Raw genomic sequence first — 18,086 nt, forward strand, 5'->3', positions numbered from 1 at the left:
AGACTTCTCTCCAAAATACTTCGACCTCCTCTGGTTTGTGTGGGTGTTCGACAGTAACTGGAGGGTCTTGGAAGAGTCGAGATGGGTCAGAGAGAAACTGTTCATTTTCTCTGACCCATCTCTCCCTCCGCTCTCGACTTCTCTTAGCGTCAGATAGTATCCGTATTCTCACAGCAATATGCTACCTGATGGTCAGCAGCTTTGACTTGTTAAGTGTGTGATAACGGGTCCGGAGTTCGCGCGCAAACTTTCGAACCTTGGCGGTAAAATTCCTGCCAGATGTGATGTAGTTAATGACGCATTGAATGCGGGACGCGTACTGTCTTGCCCAGCCTGTCTTTATGGCAAGTTGATGCATTCGTCTTTTGGTCTTATGATCAGCCGTTGGTTTTGTTTTACGGTTCGCATCGGCTAAAGCTCTCGCTGCATTATACACACAATAATTGATAGCGCAGAGGTCGGATTCACCGGAAAAATATCCACGAAGCTCGTCATCCATTTAAGCCAGATCTTTAGGGTTGAGAGAAACCTTGGTGTTGACGTTTCTCCGGGTCGTAAAGCATCGATCTTCATCTATTGGATGCCTGCCCGCGGTTGGTCTTAGTGTCGCCTCTCTTTCTTTTTTGCCGGCTAGTTCTAGCTGTGGTAGAGTAGGCGTTCTGCCACACTCGCATCCATTTTCATTAGCTACCCCAGCTCTAAATTGGTCGGCATTGTTGGCCGACCCATTGTTGGGAGCCCTGCGCATTCTGTTGTTTTGAACCGCACTTACTACAACTATGTTTGGTGTTGTCATTGTCGTTCCCACGAGAAGCTAGGGAAAGGGGTTCGTCCATCCTTGTAGAGCCCCGCATGCGAGGATAAGGCTGCATACTCTGAGAGGTCGCCCGGTATCCCAGAGTCACCGTTCTAGACACCTCACCCAGGTGCCATTCAGCTTTCGGCACGGTCTTCACACCTCCGCTTGGAGGTTAATTCCTTCGGGACTCTATCCGCAACCCGAGGATGCGTTCGGTGGTTTTGTCATAGGCCCTTCGGTTTGATTGTAGAGCAATCAAAACCGAACCGAGTGGCTCTCCGGCGGGTAATCGAACCCCGGTCTGCCGCGTGACAGTCGGGGATACTCACTTATATACTTATATACTTTATACTTACTTACTTTTATCTTTTTCCTTACACCTCTTGTAAAGTATTTTCTGGGCTCATTTTAAAAATTTATTTATAAATTATATTTAAAAATTCAAATCACAACATTAATTATTTATAAACGTGTAGGTTTACTATAATAGCACTGTTTATTTTTAGTTGGCCATAATATTAAGTATAAAGAAGCAAAAATAAACTCGAATAGATTTTAAAATGGGTAGTTTTTCACTCATAAGTGTGCTTTCTGACATCTTTGAATTTGAACTTAAGAGTAAGAAATATTTCATTTAAAATCCATTAAATATCTTCGTGAAACTCTGAAAGAGCTCGAAAATATAACAATAGCACAACCTAAACTGACTTCTTTCTATCTACAGTAAATTTTGTTAAATAGGGCACCTTTTACTTTCTTCTTGATTTTTCTAGAAAAGTTTTGGCGCTAATTTTTTCACACTTTATTATTGTTTATAACTGGCTTCTCCGATAATAATCCTGGATAGTTGCAGTTTTTTCTGAAAGTTTCCACTTCTTGTCCACTTTTTATTAATTGAAAAAATAATTAGTACAAGCTAACAAACATAATTGTTCTAGCACTTATTATGGTTTACAACTTTCTTCTTATCATTTGCCAGCTTTTCTTTAACCTTTTAGTTACAAACAAATGTGAGCATCTGCATAAATGGGCCCTTATGACCGGTATGGAGTCGCATACAGAATTATATATCCGGATGAGATCCCGGCATTTTAATTCGGACACTCGGGCTGAAAGTTTTAAAAGACAAGTCGGCTGAACATTTTTGAAGTTGGAACTTCGATAAACCACTTTTTGAGAAAAGATCATCTAATTTTGGCGAGAGCCATCAGCGAAAATGTAACATTTATTCTTTGAAGATTAAATATCCAAAATTCTGCTTGCTCTATGGTTGTAAATATAGTCCTGAAAGATTAAGCATAGTCTCGATATTAGTTCCCACATAAATCCAGAAATAATAATTTTAAACCTGACTTAGAAAAAATCGAATATCTCCCAAACTAGAACCGTCCACAAGGGTGCTTTTCTTGCGGATGCATACAAATAATAAGTTGTAATAATGAATTAAACAAAAAGGCTATTATGGAAAATTTATATTCAATATGATTTATGTAGAAAATTTCAAGAATATTTAAAATTTATATTTTGTTGTAAACAAATAAATCAACAACAAGGACAGGGATTGTTTCAGAAATGATTTTTCTATTGTTTTATTATATTCTCATAATTAATATGACAAACCAAAGTTAGAAATTTCAGAGAAACTGCAACTTTTTAATTATAAAAGAAAAGGTAGTTATGCATGTTAACTTGCATTAGTTATTACCTGACAAAGTGAAAAGTTGACAAGAAGTGGAAAATTCAAGAAAAACTGCATCTATCGAGCATTACTATAGAAAAAGACAGTTAGAAGTAATATGTTTTTTTAAAATAATTACATTCGATAAATTTCACTAATTATTAAGTCACTCTATGCGGAAAGTCAATAAAAATTAGAATATTTTAAAATAAACGGCAAACATATGGCATTATTGATATAGAATATTATTAAAAATACTGATAAATTTGTTAAACGATTTTTTCATGACTAAAATTTATTATAACATCACTCTAATTAAAAAAATAAAAACATTGCATAGAAAACTGCAACTTCCTAGACTTATTAAGAGAGAATATTATTATAAATAATAGATAGATAAACGTTTATTTTTCGGCCTTCTGGCCTTAAAAAACTGACTTGCTCACACTTCCATTTTTTTATAAAATTTTCTTACAACTGCTTTTTATAAAGTACCATCTATCCACACCTTATAGCTAATCCGTTCGTTTCTATAGCCTAACATTCTCCACTGCGCCTCGCCACGCTTCGCACGCATTTCGCTTTTTTATCGCTATGCTTCGCATTACCAGCCTCTGTCTCCGCGGCAAACACCTAATACTTAACTACTGTTACAATATTTAAATTTTTCTTACGTCTACTTCCTCTCCTATTTACAATATTTTCTTCTCCATTCCTATTCCTCCTTCCTTCTCTTTTTCTCCGTCTTACCCTACACCCCCTTCACCTATACTACTGCCCTTTTGCCCCCCCCCCTTCATTCAACAATACCTCCATGTTTATCTCACTTCTTTCCACCTCTTCACACTCCTCCAACCAGTGCTCAACTTTTGCATCCCCTTTCCCGCACAGTTCACAGATTCTCTCCTCTCTAGAAAGCCAGAACATATTATAACCTTTCATGCAACCGCATCTCATTCTCGCTATAGGTCTTTGACTACCTTGCCATTCTTTTGAACCAACTCATATACCTTCCTTCCTCGTGCCTCCTGCTAACTTCATCCATCTGCAATCCATTCGTTATAAAATACCTTACCCTTTCCACCTCCATATTTGCACCACTACGTCTGTTCTCCTTCTCCCACCAACACTCCCTAACCAATTTACTTCCCCCCTCTTCCAAAAATTTCTCCTTATATTTACACGCTCGACTCCCTGTTATAATCCCTAAACTTGTTTTTCCTGTCTCCCTCCTGACAATATAGTTCGGCGTATCCCTGCGAACAACCTCTCCCCCAGCCCTTACACCTGCCTCATCACCACATTTGCCCTTCTGACCCTCTCTTTTATATGATCATCCACTCCACCATTCCTTCGAAACAAGAAGCCCAAGTACTCAAACTCTTTCACCTCCTATACCGCATTTCCATTCCACTTCCCTCTCCTATATCTCTCCCCTTCCTTCCTGCACACCATAACCTTCGACTTGTCCGCATTTAACGCTAGCCTCTTCATCATCTCCTTTAAAGCCTCTCCGCTCTTTGCCAGCAGCACCCTGTCACCTGCATATGCTAGTGACCATATCCTGACTCCTACTACCCTAACTCCTCATACTACTCCGGCCGCTAGCTTACTTTCCATATCCGCGATCAAAATTGCAAAAAGAGTTGGGCTAAGTGGACACCCTTGCCTCAAACCCCTATCCATCCAGAATCCCTCAGAGATATTTTTTTATTACCTCCTTCAGCCTCTGCCTTAACTCTTGTGTACCAAACAGCCACGCTTCATTCTCTGACCCGTCCACTCCTGCTGCCTTAGATTTTTTCATTGTTCCCACCCTATGTTTCCTAAACTTATTAATTATCTTCCACACGTCCCCTTCTGTCTTAACACTTCTTAACTCCTCTTCCAGCTCTTTTTCATTTTCCTGCTCTTTCTTCTGACACATCGCCCTAAACTCCTTCCTCATGTCTACGTACTTCTCCCTTTTCGCGGTTCGTTCCATGCACACTCTGTACTTCTTTTTCACCTTTCTCTTCATCATTTTACGTTCCCTATCCCACCACGGCTCCACCGTTTCTTTTTCTTCTTCTTCCTAAATACCTTCTTTCGCACACAGCCTTTCACTTTCTCTTGTAGATCTTCCCATATCTCGTCCACCGACTCCCCCTCAAAGCTACGTTGCCCAACTGCCCCTGATACTTATCTATCGCCTCTCTCTTCCATGACACTCTCTCCCCTAACGAACCTCCTTTCCCACCCTGCCTTTCGCCAGCCTCCCCTTGTATCCACAAACTTAATGGCTAATGGTCTGATTTCACCCTCCCCTCCACAGCGAATTTCTCTATCTCCTCCCACCCTTGCATATTCATAATCACATAGTCTATCACCGATACACCCCTCTTACTCACATACGTGTATTCTCCTACTTCGTCCACTTTTACTATACCATTCGCCACCGCCCACACTCTATCCTCTATCCAGTCTCTTCGAATCTCCCCCTCTTTATTTATTATCTTATCCTTCGATTTTCTTTCACAGCTCTCCCCTTCCCGGTACAGGCCCCTTTCCCGCCCAATTCTCGCATTAAAGTCTCCCCCCATTACCATCAAACCCTCCTCTCTCTCTCTCTCCTAGTAAGTTTTCTACCCTTTCTTTAATCTGTTTCATTCCATCCTGATTGTACACAGTTACAAACTTATACATCGTTCTTCCTATCTTTACAACCCTGATTTGCACCCTCTCCCTCTCCATGAACTTCTTCCTCTAATCCATCTCTAGCCCCTGTTTGAATTCCCCCACTAGCCGTTCTTTTTCTTTTTACTTTGACCGCCTCGTGTAGCCTCCACCTATACACCCTTGGCAACTTTAGCTCTACTTTATCCCATTCCTTTCTCTCTACCCACGTCTGTACCAGTCCTATCACATCAAATTCCTGAATATGCATCCAGAAATCCTCATCTTTCTTCTTTACCCCTGCTACGTTCCAGTACAACCCCTTAAACACTCCTCCATCCTGATTTACTTCCACCCCCCTGCTTCCCTTAAAATAACTTACCCTGCGCTTCCTTCAGTACGTCCTTCTCCTCGTCCCATACCCACATTTTCTTGTCTATTTTTGTTTTCCGATACCCTACCTTCGCTGCTCTTCCTTCGCTCCTCTCCTTCCTAGCCCTGTAATTTAGCATTCTTTGAATATCCCTTTTCTTCCTCGTCAAATCTTGATCGATAGAAACTTTACTGTCCTTTCATGATCTCCACTTTTTCCCAAATACCTTACTTCTCGCCCTCTCCCATGTCAACTGCTTCCATTCCCGACCTGCCTTTCACCTTTTCCAGCCTTTTTCCGCCCTTTCCTCCCACACCCTCATATTTTCTTCCATTGCCTTTATTTTTTATCTATACACAAAAGTACACACTGCCGCCAACAGATGTCTCTGAAGGCTGCTGTCGCTTACCACCCTAAAATTTCAGTTTTTTTGCCCTATTTCACCCCTCACATCCCCTTCAGTTCTATTTTGTTTTGATACTTTGCACGTGTCTGGAAAAATATGTTTGATTTCAGACCTGTTTTTCTGAGTTAGGGTGCAATGCAGAAGTATAAGGTGCGAACGTGATTTGGTTTCGAAGCTAAAAGCAACTTTGTTTGATGGGGATGATGAAATGTAGCTCCAAGATCAGATTTTAATCGACTCGCGATTCGAAACTTCTAACCCGTTCTCTTTTCCCACGTAAGACGGACTTGTAAAATTTTTGCTGTCAAGTTAATACATCAGAATTTGAAATTGATATCTCTTGTATTGCATTCAATCTTTACATTTCATAGACTGTATTTTCGAGAGATTTGACATTCTTAAACATGTATTCTGAGGTTAGCTCGGGTTTACTATGGTTTTCGTGGTCGCCAAATACAAATCTGGCGTCCTTTGACTTTTATCGCGTCAGGTTCAAGGTCATTGGAAGGTCAAATCGAGAGAAAACGGTAAAAAAAATAAAAAAAAATACGTTATAGGTTTTTGGAGTCGCTAATTACGAATCTGGCATCCGTTGAGCTCTATCGCTTCAGGTTCAAGGTCATTTGAAGTTCATTTGAAGGTCAAATCGAGAAGAAACGGTAAAAAAATTTTAAAAAAATATTTTATAGGTTTTTGGGGTCGCTGATTACGAACCTGGTGTCCGCTGACCTTTATCGCGTCAGGTTCAATATTTGATTAATAATAACGTGAAAAAACAATTTTTTTGCATACATTTGCAGGATATCCACAGAAAAAACTAGGGTTTCCATTGCAACCTTTTTTTAGCCTATTTATAAAAAACTTATTTTTCGCTAATTTGATCAATATTATCTGCATGTTATGTAGCAAAGTTGTCAACATCAAGGCATATTCATATGCAAGAAACTTTTCGTCTCAAGTCATCGGTCAATAATTTTAAATCGATATCGAATTTATCAGCACTACTTTGCAAGCGTTTGGTTTGTGAATGCGCCTCCATGTTCTTTTCAAGAGCGCTTAAATGAACCCTTTTATCTCTTTACAGGTATCTATTGGAGCTCAAGGTCTAAATGATAACAACTTTTATTTTAGCCGCAAAATTAGCGAACCCCTAGTTTTATCTGTGTCCTAACAAGAAACTTTAGAACAGTTTTATATAATATACGAAGAATCAAATACATTAATGGATTTTGGCGAAGCACGATTTCAACAACTCGCGAAAATTATTTTCCAATTACGAAAATTGACGTTACATGAAAAAATATATCGGAGGCAAATAAAATAATGATCAAGTATCAAGTTTATAGTGTATTTTGCAATATCTAAATAAGCAGACCCGGTCGGAGGTACAGAAGTTAATAACACTTGCATTTGATATAATGGAGCTTAACATAATATTATTATAGGTTATACTCGTACTGTTTTAAAATTTCTTGAGATTGGGTTACGGCCGCCTGCTGGACATTCCGTGATTTCTTCTGGGGTCATTTCCTGAACTGCGCCACTGTATATGTTTATTTTCCCCCGCCTTCCCACGTTAGTAACAGGTGTATATAATGCACGAAGAATCGTCAGTTTGTGTTTTGTTTTTCCCAACATTGCAAAGACATCGCCATTGGATGTTGATATTACAATTTGTTCTCCTGATGGCACGGCCGTAAGGGAATTATTTCTTATTCGCAAACGAATTGATTTATTGGAAGGAAAAATGTATCTTCGAAGTTCGAATATTCGATTTGGATTTTTGATTGAAATAAGGCGAATAAATGGAAGTTCTTCAAGTTTAAATCCAAGCATGAAACGGGAAGGATATCTTCTACGAGGAGACCTGGACCTGGCAAGAAGAGAAGGCTCGGCAGGCGAAGACCTAAACCTTGCACGAAGAGAAGGCAAGGCGGCAGAAGAAGGGTCGGCAGAAGAATGAGATCTGGCAAGCGGAACAGTCCTTTCTGTAGAATAAGGTGTGACAGGAGGAAGAGTCCTTTTTGTAGAATAAGGTGTGGCAAGAGGAAGAGTGCTTTCTGCGGAATGCGATCTGGCAAGAGGAAGAGTCAGTGGGCTAGAAGAATTAGAAGTTCTACGACGAGGAATACAAGGAATAGGTTCGCCATTCGGTAAACAATCAAACTGTAAACCTAATTCTGCAGCAAAAAATAGAGAATGATTTTTTATTTATTTACATACTATTTACACATAAATAGTACACATAAATGCTAGCAACAATGTTTTTTTACGTATATAACAGTTGTTCCTGTTGAAAATATCTACAAAAAGTTCGCTTACCAGTTTTTGATAGCTCGCAAAATTTTTCAAACATTTTTTATGATTTTTCCATTGCTGAAATAAATTCAAACAAAGAAGAAAAACAGAGCTATTGGAGCTGTCACTACTTTTCTAGAGTAAAAGCGACACAAGTAGATCCCGAGAGTAAGAATTCAACATATATATTGTGAGCAAAAGAGCAACAACTTTTTGTTTCTATTTTTCTCTCAAACGGATCAAGTCGCATTTTTGCTCTAAGCTTTATAGGGTTCCGTTTTTTCGTTGTGGTGTTTTCGGTCAATTTTTCGTTCTAGAATAGTCTATACTTCATCGCAACCGATGAATACAATAATATTTCTCAACATTATGTTTCATGAAGTTTTTAAAATTTTCCTCCTACACTAATTTTCAAATTCTAGTCACACCAAAATCTTACGCATTTTTATATTAATCTTTTCTTCTTAAAAAATAATAAAATGAAGATTGATTATATTCATACAATTGAATTAAAGAAAATATTAGTCATAATAAAATTATTAACAATAAAGCAATTAATTTTTCAAATATATTTCTCAATAATAGACAATGATGAGATCAAGTAGATGTTATACCAGATGATAATAAAATAATTGTATTTAATGAAGGAATTGCATATGGATTAAATTTATTATTATTTTTAGCGGGTCATGATCTTTCGAACTGTACATTTGGAGATAGAGCTGAATGAAAATAAGATCAAAAAAAGAAATAAAAAATAATAATTCTGAAAGAATAAATAAAAATATTTCTATTGTTAATGATTTTCGAATTTCTAAAGTATGTAGATCTTGAAATGTTCTTTTACGAATTACATCTCGTCATCATTGAAAGGAAATAATAATAATTATATATATAATCCTAAAATTATTAATATATAATGTATACAATTGAATCTTTCAGTTCTACTAATTATTTTAATACATAATCTTAATGAAATTAAAATTGGTCAATGTCTTCTTGTAACAATATTATAGGCATGATTCTAAATATATATTTTCATTAATTAATTAGTTTCAGAAGAGTATAAATATCTTAAAATAGAAAATATGTAAGCTTGAATAAAAGATACAGCAACTTATAATACTCCTAATAATGATTGAATTAAAATTATAAAAAAAATTAATATTACACGTAAATTATTTCTTGACTGTTTAATTAGTGTTATTAATAAATTACCAGCGATAAAATTTGCTGATAATCGAATAGCTAAAGTTAAAGGACCAATTATATTTCTAACTCATTCAATTATCAATATAAAAGGTATTAAAATATATGGAGTCCCTCGAGGAGTTAAATGGAAAAATATATAAAAAGAATTTTTAATTTTTGTTTAAATATTAATAAATTATAAAAATTTACAATTTTATTTAATGAAATTTTTATTTTCTTAATAATAAATTCTGATAAATAATTTGATAAAATTAAATGTTTAGAAGGTCTAGATCAAAATAAACTTGGTAAAAATATTATAAAATATAATATTCTCCATCAATTTAATAAAAAAGTTATTCATTATTTATGAAAATAAATGTGTGTATTATGGTTCATTGGCTAGATAATGACTAAGTCGCACTCATGACTTACATCCATTGGCCTGATATTGTCTAAATCAAGCTCATTTCATGCCTTCATTGGCTAGATATTGACTAAATCCTGGACAAATCTTGCCTTCGTTGGTTAGATAATGACTAAATCTCGCTCATGTCTTGCCTTCATTGGCTAGATAATGACTAAATCGCACTCATGACTTGCTTTCATTGGCTGGCTATTGACTAAGTCATTCTCATTTCTTGCCTTAATGGGTTCTATATTGATTTTCTCTTCATATCTTGTCTTTATTGGCTGAATATCAGCAATAAATGACAATTTCGCATTGAATGACTTTGAAAAATGACCTGTGTCTTAAGGCCATGACTTTATTTGCATTTCCCTGTTAGAGCGCAATAACTTCCATAGGGAAAATTTTTTTTGTAGAGCTGCAGTTTTCGAGATATTTGGTAATTTTTCTCAAAAGGGTTGGATGTTTAACCCTCTATAACTCAAAAACTGTCCATTTTCGGACTTTCTGCCCCATAACACTTTTGATCGAGACATTGAGAACTACAATTTTACGAAGTTTAATCAAAATCGCCCGAAAGCCATTTTATGTACGAGTACATTTGCTGCGGGGTCCTTATGTGGGTAAAAGAGCGTGTTTTCGAACGGTATAAATCATGGAAAAATGTATTTGCAGCATTGATAAAAAATGTTAAACAAGACTTTTTTAAATTAAAAAACTGTATTTACTGTATTCCTTATTTGAACGGGAAATTTACCATTTCTAGTCAAATTACCATTATTCACATTTCTCATGTAGACGCTGAAGTTAACATGATGAATAGAAACACGAATATTTTCGGTTAGAATAAAATCACCTAAAATTCATAATGCATTTGTAATTTTACAGAATCTGTCTGGAAATTTCAATAACCTAAAAGATAAATTCCATACTGAAAGTGGATATTCGTTATTGTCAGTAAAAACGTTACTTTGGGAATAGTTAATAATCGGGCCTACTCTGAAAGTGTTAAAATTCCCACAAATTTTTTTTACAGTGTACATATTTTATTTATTATCCCCTAATTTTAGAATAATATTAATATTAGTAATATGGTTAATTATACCAAATTATTACAATTTATAATATTTCGATTTAATTTACTATTAATATTATGTTTTTTCAGATTAGGAGTTTATATAATAATAATTAGAGATTTATCTTTTAACTCAATATATTCAATATTAGAAAATTTTATATCCTATTTTAATGGTAATCCTGAAAAGTAAAAATGCAACGCGACAAATGTGAGAGCAATAATGCAACACATTTTAATTGAGAGTAAAAATGAAACAACTATCTATTTCTTTTACCCTCTCAACTTCCTTCAGTACACGTTCTGCTCTCACAGAAAACTTGTTTCTCTTTTGCTTTTAACAACAAATGTGACTCGCATTCGCGCTCAAAAAGTTGCATTTTTCTTCTCCCGCGCAGTCCACAGGAACCTCACTTTTGCTTTAACGTGCTCATATACAGGTCCACGCACGCCGTTGGAAAAGAAACATTTTTAGGTTCAACCCGCAAGCAGGAGAACAAGATTATTTTGTCCGCCTACCACAAAAAAAACTAATTATATTGGAATAATATAGTTACGTAGACTTTTGCTTACCCTTCGCTACCCCCCCCCCTCCTAATCTTCCACGTACTATATGGATAACCCCTTATGACTTTAGTCGAAATATATTATTTACATAAATGTAATTTTTGACATAAAATCTAATTCTGACATTTTTTCTACAAAAAATGTTTTTTATGCAATAATTTGCCTAAAAAAATTGTTTAAAGAAATTAATTTTGCAAAAGTAATGGAAAATTTCAAATCAGCGATGTCTCAAACCCTTAAAACTATATCTGGTTTATATAGTTCGTGGATAAAAAATCGTATGGTCACAGAAGAATTTAATAGACTCAGTTGGTGTTGGCCTCGTTATTATACAACATTTTTTTATCCGCCATATTGGAAACGTTATTGGTACTTTTAAAATAATAATAAGGATGATTGAAAATAGGTTTTTAAAACAAACATTAAAATTATATTACGATAGTACACATATAATATGTATAATATAATCTGTGCCAAATTTGGTGAAAAAAAATCCGTTTACGAGATATTTAGGTGGCTTGAATAAAATGGAATTGCCGATATATATATGTGTGTGTGTAGTATATTCTGATATTATTAGTTTAATCTAACGTGCAGATTATACAGCGAAAATTCTAAATTTTCATATAACTTAATAAAATTGTTAAAAATTATAGATATATTATACTATTATATTCACCAATAGAATTAAGTATAACCGCCAAGGAGAACACTATATTATAGACAATCATCATCTTTTCTAATCAGAGAAAAAACTGTTTAATGTATTAGTGATGAGCTTGACTAACAATCTGACTAACGAATATTATATTGTTTCATTATAAATACTATAGTTGTTATCTCGTTGATAAGAAGCGTCTAGGTTGTCCTTCAGAGTTATCTACGTTTCACACCAGCGAGTTTTATTTATATGATCTTTTGTGTTTTAGGGAAAGCTGTATTCTACGTCGCAAATTTGTATAGTGTTTACACCATCGGTCCACGTATAACCTAGTAAGACTAATATCAATTCTACCAAATATGTTAAAAGTTTTAAAATAATATGGGTTTCTTATTCCCATGTCTTTGATCTGATTTTTCAGGAAATTTATATTTTTTGAATTTTTCCTGGTACTTTGCATAGAAGACGAACCACATAAAAAATTTATTAAGAAATTATATAAAAAATTTAATTTACGATAATAATTAATTATCAAATCATAGTTTACTACAACGTTTTGCTATAAGTTTATGTAATTAAGGTCTGCGTTTTTTTGTAATTGGCAGTAATATTATACATAGTGAAGTAAATAACGAATCTGAAATTAAATATTGAAAGTGGTGCTGTTTCACCCACATGTAAGTGCGCTTTCTGAAATTTTTAGTTACCAACATCATGTTTAATAAGGAAAAATACCTAATCTTTTTCTAAAAAATTGTCAATTCCCTGAACAATTTCAAGTTAATTGAAAGTTGTTTTTTTTTAAGTTAGTAAGTCGCGAAATGAACATTTTTATAGACGATATGAGTTCTTTAACCAATTATAAAAATGAAATAATTTATTTAAATAATTTTACAACTATGTTTATATTATATTGTATTTTAATGCAATAAAATTGTCTAAATCTTTTTTTAAATTTACAAGTATTCTTTACAGTATATTTATTTAAGAGATATTGTGGAGAGATTTGGCGAAGTGGACATGTTTGCGGGTTATGCGGAGTTGCGTCGCAAGAAAAATTACATTTAAATTTTGACTTCGATAAATCAAGGTCAAATGTTTAAGTTTTCATTTTAAATTGTAAAACAAATTATGGTCTACAATATTTAATTGACCAATATTTTTCCAAACAACAAAGGGTATAGAATAAAGGGTGAAATATGTATCGCACATTTTTGATTAATATTTTTGAAGGAGATATTTTTTAATGGCATTTGCAGAATTTTCTCAGAAGACTCTTAAGGCGCTTCCTCAGGCCTCAATTTTAGTCTACATATTACACAAACAAGCTTTTCTCATATGATTATGATTTGTTTAATTATTTCAACCACATAACATAAAGGTCTAAATACAAAATAAAACAGAGTTTTTTTGAAAAATGGTGTTGTTGTTGCTTCTTTCAATTCATTGGAAATATGAGGCATTGTATGCGCCTGGTAAGGAGCAAACCGCCACCATGAATCTACCCATTTTAAACGGTTTATTGGCGTGGCCCATTTTTCAATAAAACAGCGAGAGGTGTAATGTCTTATTTTTTCGACAATACGGTAAGCAGTGTAAACCCTGGATGTAAACTATGCATGTACATGCCTCAAACTTCCTATTTTTAGAGAATAAGATCCTGTCGAGATAAATGAAAAATTATTCACATCTTAAGAAATTTAATTTTAATATGATGCATATATTTCATTACATAGTTATAATGTTGGTGAAGCTGCATTTACTTTGAGATAATACTTATTATTTCGAATATTGACAGAGTTTTGTCTAATTTCAAAGAATTATTACACAGCCACACACATACAAATGTTGTGATCTGGGGACACGACATGTGTTTTCCTCTGGATTTGGACGTACTGAATCCGAATCTGATGTCGGAATTCGCCTTACACGTCAGTGTTTTACCTAACCTCAAAAAAACTCAATAAAATAATATAAAATTGTGATATACTCTAATAAAGGCAGATTTTCGTTGAAAAGCCTATTTCAGCCATGGTCCAACAAAGAAGAAACGATGGTGAAACCCTTTGCATCGATCTCACGAAGATATTTACCTTTTTGATGGAATAGTAGAATCTGCGATGAAAGATAAGGATTATATCAGGCCAGGTTAGGTTAGGTTAGGTGAGTTTAGTTTAGGTTAGCTGAGTTGAAGTTAGGTTACGTCAATTGTAAGAATGTGACTCTGCTAATATAGGCTTCAAGAAAAAAAAATCAGCCTTCAAGACAGTATATCACAATTTAATATCATTTTATTAAATTTTTTATGTTAGCATTTGAGGAAAACGTGTGAGATCAATTCTGACAGCTAGCGCGCATTCAGTGCATCAAAAAACATAAGAATTGATATGCTGAGCGAGTGACGAAAATCTGGCTGCACAGCTAGCAGCTTTTTTTAGTTATATTTTGTCAATGAGTGAACTAACCTGTTGGTATTCGTAAATATTTTATGCTATGTTTGCAGATACCGACAGGCGGATATTTTAAATCGAATTAACAGTGTGAAAAATTACGTTTCACGTGTATAATTCTAAAACTCTTTGTGATTGGGTGATTGCGGCCTACTGGACATTTCGCGATTTCTTCTAGGGTCAGATCTTGAACTGCGCCACTGTACATGTTTATTTTTGCCCGCTTTCCTGCGATATTAACAGGGGTATACAGTGCACGAAGAACCTTTACTCTTTTTGTTTGTTCCATCATTGCAAAGACGTCACCAGTTGAGGTTGATAACGCAATTTGTTCTCCGGTTGGAATGGGCTGAAGGGCATTCTTTGCAGTTCTCAACTGAATTGATTTATCAACAGGAAATGTATATCTTCGTAGTTCGAATATCAGGTTTGTATTCGTATTGGGAATAAGCCGAAGAAATGGAAGATCTTCAATTTGGAATTTGAGTAAGTTTGAAAAATGGCGTCCGGAAATAGGAGACCTGCACCTGACACGAAGAGCCGATTCGGTTGGAGGAGGAGATGAGGCAGACGAATTAAGTATGGAAAGAGGAAGTGGTCTTTCTGGAGAATGTCTGTCAGAGGATGAAGAAGAAGGTTCGCAACTAGCAGCCGTAGTTATAGGGTCGCCATTAGGCAAGCAATCAAACTGGAAGCCCAATTCTGCAACAAGAAATAGCGAATTAAATTTTGCTTATAGTACACAATCGTATATTCATATATGATAAGTTTTAATATTTTTATAACTGTCGGTGTAGTCGCCCGTACAGAAATCGCAAAGTTTCTGTCCGCTTCCAGAGTTTGGCTAGGCTGGGGTCCCCTAACCTGGGCATAGCTTGAATTTTGTCATGGCTTGGGCTTGGACCCAGTTATTGTGAAAGCCCCTAAAATGGGCGATGTGAGCAATTTCAAAAGTTTAATTTAAAAAAGGAATATCATCGCCTTTGGCTAGAAATAAATATTACACCTGATACACCGCCAAGCTGTATACATTCCTGACAGACCAACTCCCTTTTAAGGTATCTGTGGCTCTCTTTCTTTTAATTCGTCTTGGCTATGATGTTTCTGTCAGCTGGTGCAGAAAATTCGATAACGAACATAGTTCGCTTCTCGCAATCAAAAAGAACCATGTCAGGCCTCGGGTGTGCAACAGAAACAATGGTCGCGAGTATAAAGTTCCAGTATACGCGGCCCTTTCTATTCTCAACAATTGACTTCATTTTCCTAAGAGCATTTAGAGGACCGATATTAAGGTTAATGCTATAAGAGTGACAGAGATGGTAATAAAGCAATATTAATGCCGCATTCTGCCTTTGGATGTAGGTTGTTCTCGCATGAGTTAGACAACTAGATATTATGTGTACCAAATTCTCCGGGTGTGCATAGTACACCCTGCAGCTATCATCAGGAATGACTTGGCTCAAAATGTGGCGACGGTATGTTAAGGTGAAAATGACACCGTCTTGACATGCCAAAATAAAACCCTCCTTGCGAGACTTCAATGCGGATGATTTAAGGAAAGCAAAAGTTAGCTCACACGACATTGACTGATCCTCCACATTTCTGTGGAAGATGCCGTGCATCCTCTTATCGAAGAGCTGTTCACGGAAGCTTTTCTCTTATGCTTTCTTAATTTGGGCCTTCAGAAGTGAGTACTCGAGATAGATAAGATTTGATACATTTTTCTCACCCCTAATACTAAATTTAAGTCCGAGTGTTTCAGCAGCCTCCTCCGCTGCTTTACGCAGAAACGCTCCTTTGCCTACTTCTTCGTGCTTCTTGACCATTTTAAGAAGAGGGTATGTTCCATTTTCGACTCTATGTGCTGTGCCCAGAATAATCCTCTTGTAAAGATATTCAAGATTCAATATTCCGCGACCACCTTAACGGCGCGAGATGTTGAGTCGCATAACAGAAGACTTTAGATACATGCTTTTGTTCATGTGCATAACCTGGTATCTGAAGTGGGTCCCGATATCGTGAGATCTAAACTCGTTTTTCGTCCATGGTACCACTCTAAATGAATAGAGTACTACCGGGACGGCAAGCATGTTCGTTGCAGATACTTTGTTCCTCGCCGACAGTTCGGAAGACCAAATCTGTCGGATGAGACGTTTGTATCTGCTTCGGAGAGTATCCTTTATAGATGTCACATCCTGAATGCGACTCTGTGGCACGCCCAAGTGTAATTCTCTCAAGCGCAAAGATGTCATATAGCGCTTCTGTCGACGAGCGCCTGGTCTTCAAGAATGCCATTAAGTTTTCCTCGCTTCGAATAAACCTTGGCGCATTTGTCTAACCCAAATTCCATTCCTATTTCTTTAGTACATCGTTCGACAATCCCTGGAGCTAAATGTAATTGCTCTTTGTTTTTACCATAGATCTTAATACCGTTCATGTAAAATACATGAGTTACCTTGTAATTTCAATCTACAGGTTTGCTGCAAAAGTACCCAACGGGGCATGAATCTCTCTATGCACCTCACGATTTGCGGATGAACCTTTAAGGTTTCCAAAAGACAAATGATAAGTCCATGGGAGGTCGAATCGAAATCTTTCCGGTAATCAATCCAGGCCATCGATATGTCACGCTGGTAGTATGCTGCCTCTTTGCAGACACATCTATTGATGAGCAGGTTCTCCCAACATCCTGCTACGCATTTCTTTGAGCCGCATTGTTTATACATTGCTTGTCACACAGATTCGATGGCTCGAACAATCCTATCATTTAGGATATTTGTGAGTATCTTATATAGTGTGTTCAGACAAGTGTTTGGCCTGTAATTCTTCGAGTCAGCTAAAGTGCCTATTTTCGGCAGGAGTATTGTGCGCCTTCCCACCAACCGCTCCGGAATTGGTTTTTCCGACTTCAAACATGAGTTGAAAATACAAGCCAAATGCTGATTGGTTGAACTAAACTTTTTCCACCAGAAGGTCTTGATACCATCTGGTCCCGAATCGGAATAGTTCTTCATTCTTCTTAATACTTTTTCACATCCTCGGTAGCGATGGGTGGGCATCCTTCATGAGGTGTTATGAGGAGCAAAGCTCCATGAAGCTATTTATGTTATCTGAGTCTTCGTCCACTCTATGTTGCACTTCGTAGACTTCTCTCCAAAATACTTTGACCTCATTTGGTTTGGATGGGTGTTCGACAGTAACTGGAGGGTCTTGGAAGAGTCGAGATGGGTCAGAGAGAAACTGTTGATTTTCTCTGACCCACCTCTCCCTCCGCTCTCGACTTCTCTTAGCGTCAGATAGTATCCGTATTCTCACAACAATATGCTGTCTGATGGTCAGCAGCTTTGACTTGTTAAGTGTCTGATAACGGGTCCGGAGTTCGCGCGCAAACTTTCGAGCCTTGGCAGTAAAATTCTTGTCAGGCGTGGTGTAGTCAATCACACACTGAATGCGGGACGCGTACTGTCTTGCCCAGCCTATCTTTATGGCAAGATGATGCATTCTTCTTTTGGTCTTATGATTTT

This window comes from Belonocnema kinseyi, chromosome 2 (assembly GCF_010883055.1).
Source record: "Belonocnema kinseyi isolate 2016_QV_RU_SX_M_011 chromosome 2, B_treatae_v1, whole genome shotgun sequence".
NCBI lineage: Eukaryota > Metazoa > Arthropoda > Insecta > Hymenoptera > Cynipidae > Belonocnema > Belonocnema kinseyi.